Source organism: Zalophus californianus, chromosome 16 (genome assembly GCF_009762305.2).
Source record: "Zalophus californianus isolate mZalCal1 chromosome 16, mZalCal1.pri.v2, whole genome shotgun sequence".
Lineage (NCBI taxonomy): Eukaryota > Metazoa > Chordata > Mammalia > Carnivora > Otariidae > Zalophus > Zalophus californianus.
The window spans coordinates 32,192,747-32,205,576 of NC_045610.1; the positions used below are offsets into that span (position 1 = coordinate 32,192,747).

Here is a 12,830-nt window from a genome sequence, read left to right on the forward strand (position 1 = left end):
AGCTTGTTAAGTGTCTTGCTCTAGCTAGCATATAGAAAAATATTACTTATAATATTTCATATAAGGGATACATTATAATAAAATAATGTTAATAACATTTTAAATTATCAAAATAATAATTATATTTTTATTAACATAGAGATGATCAGTGAGAAACTTAGAAACAGAACCTAGTCGCTGAATCTTCCACTATTTCTTTCAACATGAATAAAATTTCTTAAGTGGGCATAATGACTTAACATCCCAAAAATACCAACTCCAAATGAACAGGGATAATATTTACCTACGCTCTCATATCTAGCTCCTTGTGAATTTAAATTCGTAGGGGAAAAAATTCCAATTGTTTAAATTTTATTCCCACCTAAACAATATATTATATATTCCCCTAGGAATGTGTTCTACAAAAAGGGAAATGAATGTCAATTCCATGATTTTAGAAATTTAGGAAGAAAATACTCCAATTTTTTGTGACATACAGTTTTGAAATGACAAGTCCATATTTTTGGTTTCCTAAAATAAAGCTCTGCTACAGCAAATAAAAAATCATTAGACAAAGCAACTTGTTTCCATGATCTTTAGTTCAAATTCAGTGTCCCTCCAGTTCTGCATTCCAATTCAAGAATAATTGTGTGGGGCTTAGAATAAGTCATGCACATAAATGAGGAACAGTTTTTCATAATCATTTCCTTAGATAACTGACCTAGTTTCATCATAGTGCATCTTGGGCATAGTCAACAGTTTGGAGTCTAAAGACGGGGCAGGGGGGTGGAATTTATACCCTTTTTTCTTGTCAACTAATAGAAAACTTTCTACAGAAAGTCATCTGCTAATATATTTAGCACTACCTAAATATCCAGAAAAGCAAAGAAGACTCAACTGTAGCCTGCTTGCCCTTAATGTGCCCCAGCTTTTTCCTTCAACTATGCCACCCAAAAGAAAAGTACAATCAATAAAAATGAGGACCAGAAATGTTATCTTGTACCTAACGTTTCATAATCTATGAAAATTGGAGACCCATAAGATAGATCACTCTATCAGACAAATGCATATGTGAAAGTGACTTTAGGTACAAATTTTCAGTTATAAAATAAGTCATGGAGATGAAAAGTACATTGTAGGGAGTATAACCAATAACATTGTAATAACCTTGTATTGTGACAGATGGTGACTCCACTTACCATGGTGAGCATTGAATAATGTATAGAATTTTTGAATCAATAAGCTATACACCCCAAACTAATATAACATTCTATGTTAATTACACTTCAATATCAAAAAAAAATGAAAAAAAGAAAAATCAATGAAGGGGAAGTGGGAGAATATTCATTATTATTTTCTATGGAATTTGTATGTGTGTATTCATGGGAGAGATCAGTACTGAAAAAGTATGAAAAACAAAAATGTTTTTCTTAAATGTATGAAGCAGGGGCGCCTGGGAGGCTCAGTCAGTTGAGCGTCTGACTCTTGGTTTCAGCTCAGATCATGATCTCATGGGTTGTGGGACTGAGTTCTGCATCAGGCTCCATGCTTGATGTGGAGTCTGCTTGAAGATTTTCTCCCTCTGCCCCTCCCCCGACTCATGCACACACACTCTCTCTCCCAAATAAATACATATTTTTAAAAAATGAATGTATGAAGCATTAACAAAATAATAATGTTTTTACATGGATGCATATAAATGTAATAAAAAAATAAATAGGATACTTAGTAAGTTTATGATAGTGGTTTCCTCTAGAGAAAGAAGGGACTGGAAAGTGAGCAAAGAGAATTTCAACTTGATATGCATTTTATATTTTATTTTATGTAAAAGACATGAAGCCAATATATTTGTATTAGCCAGTTCCTGGAAAAGTTGATAAAGAGTATCTAATTTTTCTGTTCCTTTTGGGGGCAAGATTTCAAGTTCCACTCCTTTTTTATTTTTTTTCTTAGCAAGAAGTTATCTCAGTATTTTCTCTTTTAATTTTTAATTCATAAAACGAATCACCTTCATATAGACAGAAAAGAAACTTACCTGTTTGCCTGTTTGTCTGCTATCTATCCATCAGTCATTTAATTTTGTCTATTCACTTATTCATTTTAATGCAGTTTTTAGATGTACACTTTTACTCTTTTAAATCTTCAGCTGCCTCTCTTCTTTTGGGCATAGAGCAGCTCTTCATTCACTTATAAAGCAGAACTAATTCAGGCTCCTTGAGGGAGAAAAAAGGCCCTAAGGTATATTGGAATAGGTATCACCTTCACCCACGTCCCCATGGATGAGCTGAAGCAGTAAAGCCTAATTCAATAGTTCCTATTGCCACTAGAGGCACTGCTGAAAATTGGTTCCTATTAAGTTATCTATATCAGGAGTAGTAAAGGGGAGCCTCCCCCAGCCCCCGGAAAAATTGCTTCTCCAGACAAACTTGAGAGGTGTAAAGAGATCATTTGGATCCCAAGAAGGCCTCCCACTCCTAATAATCTACTTGGCTGAAATACTTATGATTGAAGGACACATTAATTTAATTTAAGGAGCTGCTTTTAACAAGTGAATGTGTTTAACTGACTTAATACAACTCCAAGTCAGCCATTTACATGGTAGTGTGAGTTGTCTAATTTAGATCACATTTCCTTAATCACCTAGATGAGATTAGCTGCACTGAGGGCAAAAAATCGATCAATCAATCAATTTTAAAGACAAGAGGAGTGAGAAGGAAAGTAACTTTGTTCAAGTATTTATGTCTTGCATCCTATCCTTATTTTATCAATACCCCACATCACCCTAAGACTATAAAATCTGATAAGAAGCATTAATCTTGAAGGGTAATTTGGAGAGAATTCTTTGAAATCAGGTCTGCCTTCCCAAGCCTAGGATAGTCAAGGTAAGTATAGGGGAATGGTTCAAAGTGTGGGCTCTGGACCAGTTGTGTTGGCATCACTGGAAACCTGCTAGAAAGACAAATTCTTGATCCAGATTCTCTGGGAGAGGCCCAGCAAATTGTTTTTTAATGAAGTGTTGCAGATGTTAAGCCCAAGTTAGAAAATCACTGGTGCACGGTGCTCTTCTTTGGGTGGCAAGTCCTATCCAGAGCAGACTGTAAATAACAAAAGAAGCTCAGTGTTGAGATGAGGAGAAAGAGATGTATTGGAATAAAGAGGCAGGGAGTAAGGGGAGGTGAATGTGTACATATTCTGTTTTTGACTGCAAAACCTAGTAACTAGATCAACATAACCAGCCCTGTGTATTTCTTAGATTTGCTGCTTCTGTTATATTACCAGGCCATTTATCCCCCTTTTTTTTTTCATTTTTATAACATGATCATTATATATTTGGTTTAGGAAGTGAAGATTAAATCATAATTTTATGTTCTTGAATTACTTTAAGGATTTTGTAATTTGAGATGAATATAAAATGCCATTGCTGCCTTTTGAGAGATTTTTCTTCTTTTTCTAGCCCTAGACATGACTAATAATGAATTTTTGCTGTTGCATCCAAAATTTTGAGTGACCAGGATTGTATGTCTGTGACTGTTAAACTAGAAGTACAACTTGACACTGTATGGTAAAATGAAGAAAATTGTCCCATGTCAAACACAACTGGTAACCTGAACTCATTAGTACCATGCTCTATTCAATAAAGACAACTGGTAAAGACTGATGAAAACACAGGTTATAAGTAGATTGCTATATTTTAGGAAAATGCTTATCGTGGCAGTAGGAATCTTGCCAGGCATTCCTTTTGCCACCCTATTATCTAATGCAGTCATATGGATTTTGTCATTCAAATACCCATACTTTCTTGCCAGTTCCAAAAGCAAAACACAAAAACAAACACGCAGAAAATAAATAAGGAGTTTTAACAAATGAATGCCCTATGATATCTTTTTGTATTTTGTGTTTTGTAGGCAACATGAAAATTCATCTTCAAAATATTCTGAGTAAGTCCACTGCAACCAGGAATTTATATCTGTGAAAACTTATTATTTGACATTACTTAGCAAAGTGAAAAATACTGTCAAATGTTGAACACAACCCGTGTGTGTGTGTGTGTGTGTGTGTGTGTGTATGTGTGTGTGTGTGTGTCTCCCTCTATATAAAGGGCTGTTTATGCTAATGGAAGACTTATGTTTTATGTATTTGCAAAATTTTTGAGATTTGCTCCAAAAGTCCTACTGTGAGTTCTCAGGAGCAGGAGAGCTATATTAACTAACAGGTTAGAGGATTGGAAATGCAAAAAGTTTACTTTAAGAAGGTAAAATATTTACCACATTAATTGTTAACACGGTATTATAGACTTAAAGCTTATTTGTGTTTTGTAAATAAGTGTTTTATTTTCATTTATTTTTAATTGCTAATGAACCTTAAAGGACAAGTTGTTAAAATGTCTGCTATAGAACCATTTAATTTTTTTCAAATTAAGTCATCCCATTCTACTAAGAAATGAAATAAGTAATGTGTTATGACCAAGAAGAACCACATACGACCATGCTATCCATTAGCTAAACATAATTCATCAAGGCAAATAGGGCTATTTGATGTACTGAAATGCAATTGCTATAGTAGTTTATATTATAATGAGTCAAATTTTGTTTATAGGCATTTAAGAATCTTAGTGTTCATGCAAAAATCTGTAGCTTTTCTTTCAAGGGGAAAGAGAAGGAAGAATCAGGGTGAGTTTCGTGAATCATGAGAATGGTTGATGAAATGGCACAAAGGAAATTTTCACATGTTTGATGAATGATGGAAAGAGAAAAGGGTGAACCAAGCTTCAGTAATCAGTTCCAATATTTCTTGGCGAATAATATTCCCTATATCATCCTCAATTTGGTTTTGAAACTGGTAATATTATGGAAGCATATTTGTCTGCTGATAGATATTTTTTAATCTACCTGCAAGGTCAACCCAACTATTTCATAGGTAACCAGGAGTTTTCAGATTCATTGGTCCAGGTACAATATGAAAAAGTAATATATTTCCTCTTAAGATCCATCTTCCCATTCTCATCAAAATCAGATTTTAAAAAAGGGTAGAGGAGAGGAAACCTGAACATTTAAAGTTTCTATAAAATTGGTTCAAAACTGGGTAGAACTTAGAACCAATTCCAACCTCTTGTTAAGCAGTTAATCTATTTCCAGGGCATTTTTTTTTTTTTGGAGAAAAAACACTCTTTCTCTTGCTTACCTCAACACCTCAAAATGTATCACAATCTGTCATTGCCTTGGCTCTTATGGTATTTTTTTAATAAAGTACATTTCACATTGCCAGTGTCCAACTATTAACTAGAGGGCAAACTGTAAAATACTTAGTGAAAATGTCATCAAGTATTAGGATTTACTGGGTTGATCATATGCAAATTTCACTCTGGTGTCATTGAAAATCATTTATGTATCTGCTAGAATCCTGTTTTTAAATGAAAGGGAACTGAGTGCTCTGTCGAAATTGACTATAATTTCAATATGCTTCCTTGGGCCTTGCACCTTTGAGATAGTCAGAAGTATTTGGAATAGCCTCAGGCCTCCAAAAGCAGCAGCTTTCCAGAAGAAATATTGTATTCTAGACTCACCACTATTAAAATATTTAGCTAAATTGCTGACAATTTCTTTAGCAAAGGTCAGCATAATAAAAGCATCGTTGAAAATTACCCTAACCGAGGAGTGAAAGAGTACCCCATAATAAATCATAATAACATTTCTGTATCAACTCCTTTCAGGGTGATTTATTTGAACAATAAAGCCAAAAAGCCTCTCATTGATGTGGAGACAGTGTTTTAAGGTCAGTCTCAGAGAAAAAATGGTTAAATTAGACTAGCTCCCCTGTTAGAGGAAAATTAAAAGAATCATTTGTGTTTGTTTGGAAGCAAGGGATTTGCCATGATGAAATGTCTGGTATTGGAGTGGAAGAAGTAGTGAATGAAACGGAAGTTTTAGAAATACCCATGGAGCCTTTGAGTCTCATTGTGCTGTTAATGGTGTGATACTCTGTATGAAGTTCTGGGAAGTAATGATGGCTACTTTGGGATTTGGGGGTCATGGACAGCAATGCACATGAGTTCAGAGAAAGGTTCCCAAATAAACACATGTTTCCTTCGGTATTTGTTCTGCTCGGGCTGCCCACTGGATTCATCAATTGCTTCTCAGTTCAAGCTATCATATCAGTCTCTTGTCAGTTGTTGGTTTTATTTTTTTATTTTTGAAAGATTTTATTTACTTGAGAGAGAGAGAGAGTGAGCATGAGTAGGCGGGGGAGAGGGAGAAGCAGGCTCCCCACCAAGCAGGGAGCCCGATGGGGAACTCGATCCCAGGACCCTGAGTTCATGACCTGAGCTGAAGGCAGACGCTTAACCAACTGAGCCACCCAGGTGCCCCTGTTGGTTTTAAACCAGAACTTGTCTGCAGATTTCAGTCATACTACCTTTGTCTTCTTCGAAACAAGCACTTCCGGGTGTTTTCCTCTTGGGGAAATCCCTAGTTCTACTTCTGTCATGTGAATTCAGCTTTGGATTCCTGTCTGTTCTGTCTTAGTACCCAAACTGTCCCCTGTACATTTTTATCTTTTTCTTTTCTCATCTCCATCCTCACTGTTCCATTTAAGCCTTGTCTCACCCTGTAGGTGAGATAAAGCAGGAGGGAGGGTCCCTCGGTGCCATGTGATACAAAATTAAATCAAGGAGATTGATGAGTGAAGCCTCATGGAAATGGATTTCATCACCTAATAGAACTGTTCCAGACTCCCAAAGTGATAAAATGATGGCAGTTTTGTGTAGAAGTAAAATGAGAAGTTGGAGAGGCAAGGGGCTTCAGGCTTTCCATTAGTCTTATCTACTGACAGCATTTCTGGTGGGGGCAGGGTCATTCTAAGAAAGCACTCAGGACAAGGCAGTTTTCCTAATTTGTACTGAGTAGAAAATAAATGCATGTCTGCGTACTTTTTTTCTGAAGCCCAAATCTAAATACAGTGCTTTATGTCTTACAAAACACAAATCATATATATTGTGAAATTACTCTGAATGTTAATTGTGTATTTTCGAGGTATCCAGGGGCTCTCAATTCTGATTTTTAGCAAGAATAACTCCCAATTCCTGCTGTTTTGTTTGTTTAATTCTCTTTGAATTAAATCTATCCAATTATGACTGGGCATAATCGCACACTCAAATAATTAGCAGTACATGCATACATACATACATAAAAGGATAGAGCGTTTCAATAGAAGTATGTTATTCTTTATATAGGAAAATGGTGTACTATTTAAATGACCTCGAGATTTTTTTTCTCCTCTGTGGAAGTTGGTGTCCATTGCTTTCCTCTGCCCAAACCTTGCCACCTTTTGAAGTAACTGTAGGCATTTGCAATGTGACTGGTCACATGGGTAGCAGGGCTGTCCATAGCTTGAGCTTCCTCTTTGCTTCATTTCACAATTCAAGCATTCAAGAGGGAAACACCTCCAAGTGACTTATGGAAAAGTGTCCAAGACATTTAAAATCACAAAATCAATAGATTCCTTTGTAAGTTTTGCAAATGTGTTTGGTAATAAAGAGACAGACAGCATCACATGTAATTTAAGAATGACTGATGATCAATGTCTCAACCAGAAGTAAGAAAAAGCAAGTAATAGAACAACCCAAGAAGATGAGACTGTCTCTAATGCCATGTATATTGTAGGAAGAGAGGAAAGATACTTTTATATTGTGGAGTAAAATGACAAGAGACTCTCTAATGTTTTTCTCACAGTGGCCGCGCTTTTCTCAAAAGTCTAGATATCTTGCTAACTTGGATTTAGTTCAATTTAGTTCAACACATACTTACTGAAACTCAACCAAAAGACTAGGTGGTAGGTGAGGTGGTAGTTAAACAAATATGAAGAAGATGTGATTCCTACCCTGAAGAAGCTGTAAGTGGAGAGATAGATACACAGTACCCAGCAAATACACAGATAGCAGTGGTCTTCTGGGGGATGTTGAAGCAAGGAAGGGGCACTCAACGCCAAAGGTTATTCAAGGCGGTTTTAATTACTTTATCACTGGAAACAATATTCAGTGTCCATTCCAGCTTCCTAGGGACCAATGGTGAAAGAGAGCTATTGTGGCTGCCATCACCATTGTGGTCCCTAAACCATGAACTTCTTTTCAGTGTGTGGGATGAGCCCACATGATGCCCCAAAGTATACATGCTATATGCTCTGATGGAAGTGACTGTCTCCTATGTAGCTTCTTTCACTGTAGTGCCCAGTCCAAGTGTAGAGGGTTGGATGGCAGCTCCATAAGAAAGATACGTTCAGGTCCTAATCCCCGGAACCTGTAAACATCACTTTATATGGCAAAAGAGTGACTATTACCTTACGCGGCAAAAGATGTTATTAAGTTAAGGATTTTGAGAGAGGGATTATCCTGGATTATCTAGGTGGGCCTCAGTGTAACCACAGGTATCTTTATGAGAGAGAGGCAGAGGTAGTGTTGATAAAGAGGAGGAGGCAATGTGACCACAGAGGCAGACATTGGATTGATGCAGCCATGAAACAAGACACACTTAGAGCCACCAGAACTGAGAAGAGGCAAGGAACAGATTTTCTTTAGAACAATGGGAGTGAGCATGGCCCTTGTCAATACTTTGATTCCAGGCTTTTGACCCCCTGAGCACTGATAGAATAAATTTCTGTTGTTTTAGCCTACCCAGTTTATAATTTGTTACAGCATCCCTGAGAAACTAATCCACCAAGTGAAGCTTGACTGAACATCAACAGAGGGGACAGCTACCAAAGAGAAAGGAAAAGTAAAGTCCTTCCCTTGCCTTAGTCAGAGCTGATTCCCTAATTGTAGGAGAAATGTGGGAGGCTATTTTGGCATGTCGCAAGGATTTTGGCAGGGGGAGAAGAGTGGAGGGCATTTAGACTTTGGGAGTCAGTTTATGTTAGCAATTCCACGGCAAAGACTAAATGTGTTTGAATGCCATCACTAAGTCTGCTTGTTTTGCACATTCAACGTCTACCCTAACTCATATTTCCTGCCTGTTTCTATCCATATTCTCTGTCATATCACCATCTCTCATATTCTTAACTGAAAGAGACTGATATAATTCAGTGAGACTTTTTTCCCTTCTCTTATCAGAATCCATGGACTGCAGTGTAGCAAAACCTTATAATTTCCATTAAAACTAGACTAATCAAAGTGAAAATATTAACTGGGCTATGTGAACATCAACCATTAATGAATTTATTTAACTTTTGAATTTAACTGATGCTAACAGAAGTTTCATAACACAGCTTTCATTTGAAGAAAAAGACTCCTTGATGGCCTTGGAAGAATAAAGAATTTGTTTCCTCACTGACCCAGAGACCAAGACTAATTTGTAGCAGTGGGATCTCAAGTAGATAAGGAGGGGAGCAGGAGTTGGAATGGGATTTTATTTATGTCCCTTTGCATACTTTTTGGCTAAAACCCTTGGAAGAATGTTATGATACAACCACCACAATGCATTAATGATTTTGTGATCATATCTTTCTTTTCTAGAGTTCAAGGTTCCATTCTCATATCTATAATTTTTATCATACTTTTCCTTCACTCATTCATCCAGCCATTGATATTTATCAAGTGCCTACTTAAGGACAAAATTATATTAATTGTAGTTAGAGAACTCACAATTTAACCATGTACTAATGTTATAAACAATTTTAATACTTGGTGAAAAAAGCTACCACTTGGAAATATGCTCAGAAAACATTAATATGTAGGAAAAAGAAGTTCCTATGTCTGACTTAGAAATTAAGGAGATGTTTTAGGGGCTGGGAATGGTGGTTACAGTCTGTTATGAAAATAAAGGAAGAATTAGAAGCTCCCAGTAGGACAAGCAGGATTGAGCATTCCAGATCTTCAAGGTGATCAAGATTTCCAAAGCAGAGCCATAGAAGGAAGAATGACTCATTTTCTAAATGCCAGGAATTCAGTGTGGCTGCTCTGTAGCAGTATTGAGTAAACTATTTGTGCAGTAATATAACTATTAGTGATGATTGATATTTTAATGTCTGCTTTGCTCAGTAGATTATAAGTCCTCCACACACACCCCTTTTTTTTTTTTGGTCCCCAGAACTGAGCATGATACTTAGTACACAACAGGAACACAAGCATTTGCTGATTTAATGAAAATAAGGGAAAGGGATTGGGGACAGAAGGAAAAAGAAGACGAGACAAGAAGGAATTGATTAGAACATTGTTTTACAAGGCTGAATTGGAAGGATGAGGGGGCGCCTGGGTGGCTCAGTTAGTTAAGCTTCCAACTCTTGGTTTCAGCTCAGGTCATGATCTGAGGGTTTTGAGAATGAGCCCCAGTCCGGCTCCCCACTCAGTGGGGAGTCTGCCTAGGATTCTCTCCCTCTCCCTCTTCCTCTGTCCCTCCCACTGCTTACACTCTCTCTCTGCCAAATACATAAATAGATATTAAAAAGAAAAAAAAAAAGGAAAGAAAGAATTCCGAATGAAAGAAAGAAAGAGAGAGAGAGAGAGATTGATGTGGTGAGCTACAGAAAGGGTGATTTCCCGGATTTCTGGCATATGAAACTCAAACCACTCATAGATGACTACCTAAGGTGATTTTACCCTGAAATATTTAATGTTCTTCATGTATATGGCCTACCTCATTTCCCACCTGGACTGTAAGCTCCCCAAGGACAGTGGCCTTATATTGCTTTATTTTGAAATTTTAATGCAGCCAACACAACAGGCACACCCACTTCATTTTACTTTCATGAATGAATGAATCAGTGAATGAACTGACTCTAGTCAGAGGCATATGATGAATTGTGGAGTGAGGGGCTTGGCTGAATTTCAGAATTTCAACTTCACATTTAAGTGATAATGCAAGATCCTAAATCATAGAAGGAATGGGAATTTGTACTAATTCTTTCATTTTCCTTCTAAAGATGATTTTTTAAAGTTTATTATTATTATTATTATTGCCATCACATGTCCTAAGTGAGCAAGTTTAAGAGCTAAAGTTGAAAAAGGATGCTTGGGAGTGGAAGACATATGGTGGGTTTTCCAGTTTCACAAATTTTATTCCTTACAGCTGAAGGTGTGAGGTCCCCCAAACACAGTTTCCATTAAAAAAAAAAAAAATTTAAGGAACAGATGTTTACCTAGAGTTGGCCATATGGCTAAATGTGATTCATTTGTACAAATCTACTTTTTTCATATTTATAATAGATATCTGAGGTATGCCACTATGTTCCCACATGAAACCGCTTCATTCTAGTGAGAATTTCAATGAGTTCTCCTACTGAAAGAGTCCAAGGGCAAAGCTCCATTGTCCATGCAATCTAGGTGCAAACCTACAGAGTTAGTAGGGAATTGCATAAGATGCAAGTGATGTGTGGGGACCTTCTGTGGTTCCTGTTGCCAGGGCAACAACTTCTTTTCCATTCAAAGCTGCAGCTTTATTTGAAGCCTGGTTCTCAGGTACACTAGAAGCAGTTACAATATCAAAAAGAAAAGAAAGCAGCTAGATTCTGAGGAAACATCAAAAAAAATTTTTTTAAAAGAAAACCATTACTTCAATAGTACTTCTATTTTTTTTTAAATTTTTTCACAGAGAAAACTTGGATTTCTTTTCCCTCCAAATGCATTTGTAATTTAAAAATTTAAAAAAATTGCAGAGTTTATACACACAGCTTTTTTTTTTTTTTTTCTGCACTACTGAGCTCTATTGTCAATTTATCATGACCATTGCAGGGAAGATTTTGAACCCTTTCTGAAACTTCATGATATTGCCCATAAATCTCAAAAATATTGAGGTTTTGACATTTAAGGGAAAACAAACTCAATAAAGACCAATCAGCTGTATATTGGGAATGGGAAAACATGAAACCAGAAAGGTGCTTTAGTCTAGAAGACACCTCATTGAAAAGTGGAATGCCACCATGCACCCAAGCTGGCTAGGGATGAAGGAAACCCATGTTCTAATACCACCTGTCACTTATTCCCTGTGAACCGCTGTAAATGAGATTGGATTTTTTTTTTTGAAGATTTTATTTATTTGACAGAGAGAGATGCAGCGAGAGAGGGAACACAAGCAGGGGGAGTGGGAGAGGGAGAAGCAGGCTTCCCGCGGAGCAGGGAGCCCAATATGGGGCTCGATCCCAGGACCCTGGGATCATGACCTGAGCCGAAGGCAGACGCTTAAGGACTGAGCCACCCAGATGCCCCGAGATTTGATTTTTATGAGTATTATTCTTCTTTTCTTAAAATAATGTTGGACAGGGTCATATTCTTTGGGCTATTAAAAGGTGCAAAAAAAAAAAAAAGGTGCAGACACACATACGCATACACACATACAGGTGGTCAGTTAAATTGGTGAAATACCAACTAAAACATTCTGCAATATTTATGATGTGCCAGATATATTTTTCTTTATATTAATTCATTTAAATTCTCTCACAAGAACTTTGTTTGAAGTAGGCATTGTTATAATCTTTATTTAAGAAAGCAGACACAAAGATAAGTAACTTTCTCAAGTTCACAAAACTAAGAAGCAAAGCTGGGCTTCCCACCCACTCAGTTTAGTTCTAGAGTCCATGGTCTTCAAAATTTCATGCTGTATTTCCTTTCAAAGTTAAACAGATTTCATTACAAGATTTCCCATTCTTTTGATATGCTTCCTGTTATATAGATCTGTAACATAGAGAAGTATATTATGTGAAGTTTCTCAAACATACTAACCACTGGATATTTTTTCAGAGTATTACAAGGGACCATAGAACATACTTTGAGAAATGCTAGGGTAGACCATTCATATTGCTCGCATTTCTAACATAGGATGACCCTGAAAATAAGCAGAGAATTACATTCTTTATAGTGCTGTAAAATA

The 12,830-nt window shown here is 36.7% G+C and overlaps 1 long non-coding RNA gene across 1 annotated transcript in view; it reads left to right on the forward strand.

The window, feature by feature from the left end:
- The window catches only part of LOC113908114, a 118,758-nt gene that overhangs the window by 7,117 nt on the left and 98,811 nt on the right, over positions 1 to 12,830 (forward strand). Inside the window, exon 3 of the long non-coding RNA XR_003515360.2 lies at positions 3,885 to 3,917. This is a non-coding gene — a long non-coding RNA (uncharacterized LOC113908114). The remainder of the gene's footprint in view (positions 1 to 3,884; positions 3,918 to 12,830) is intronic.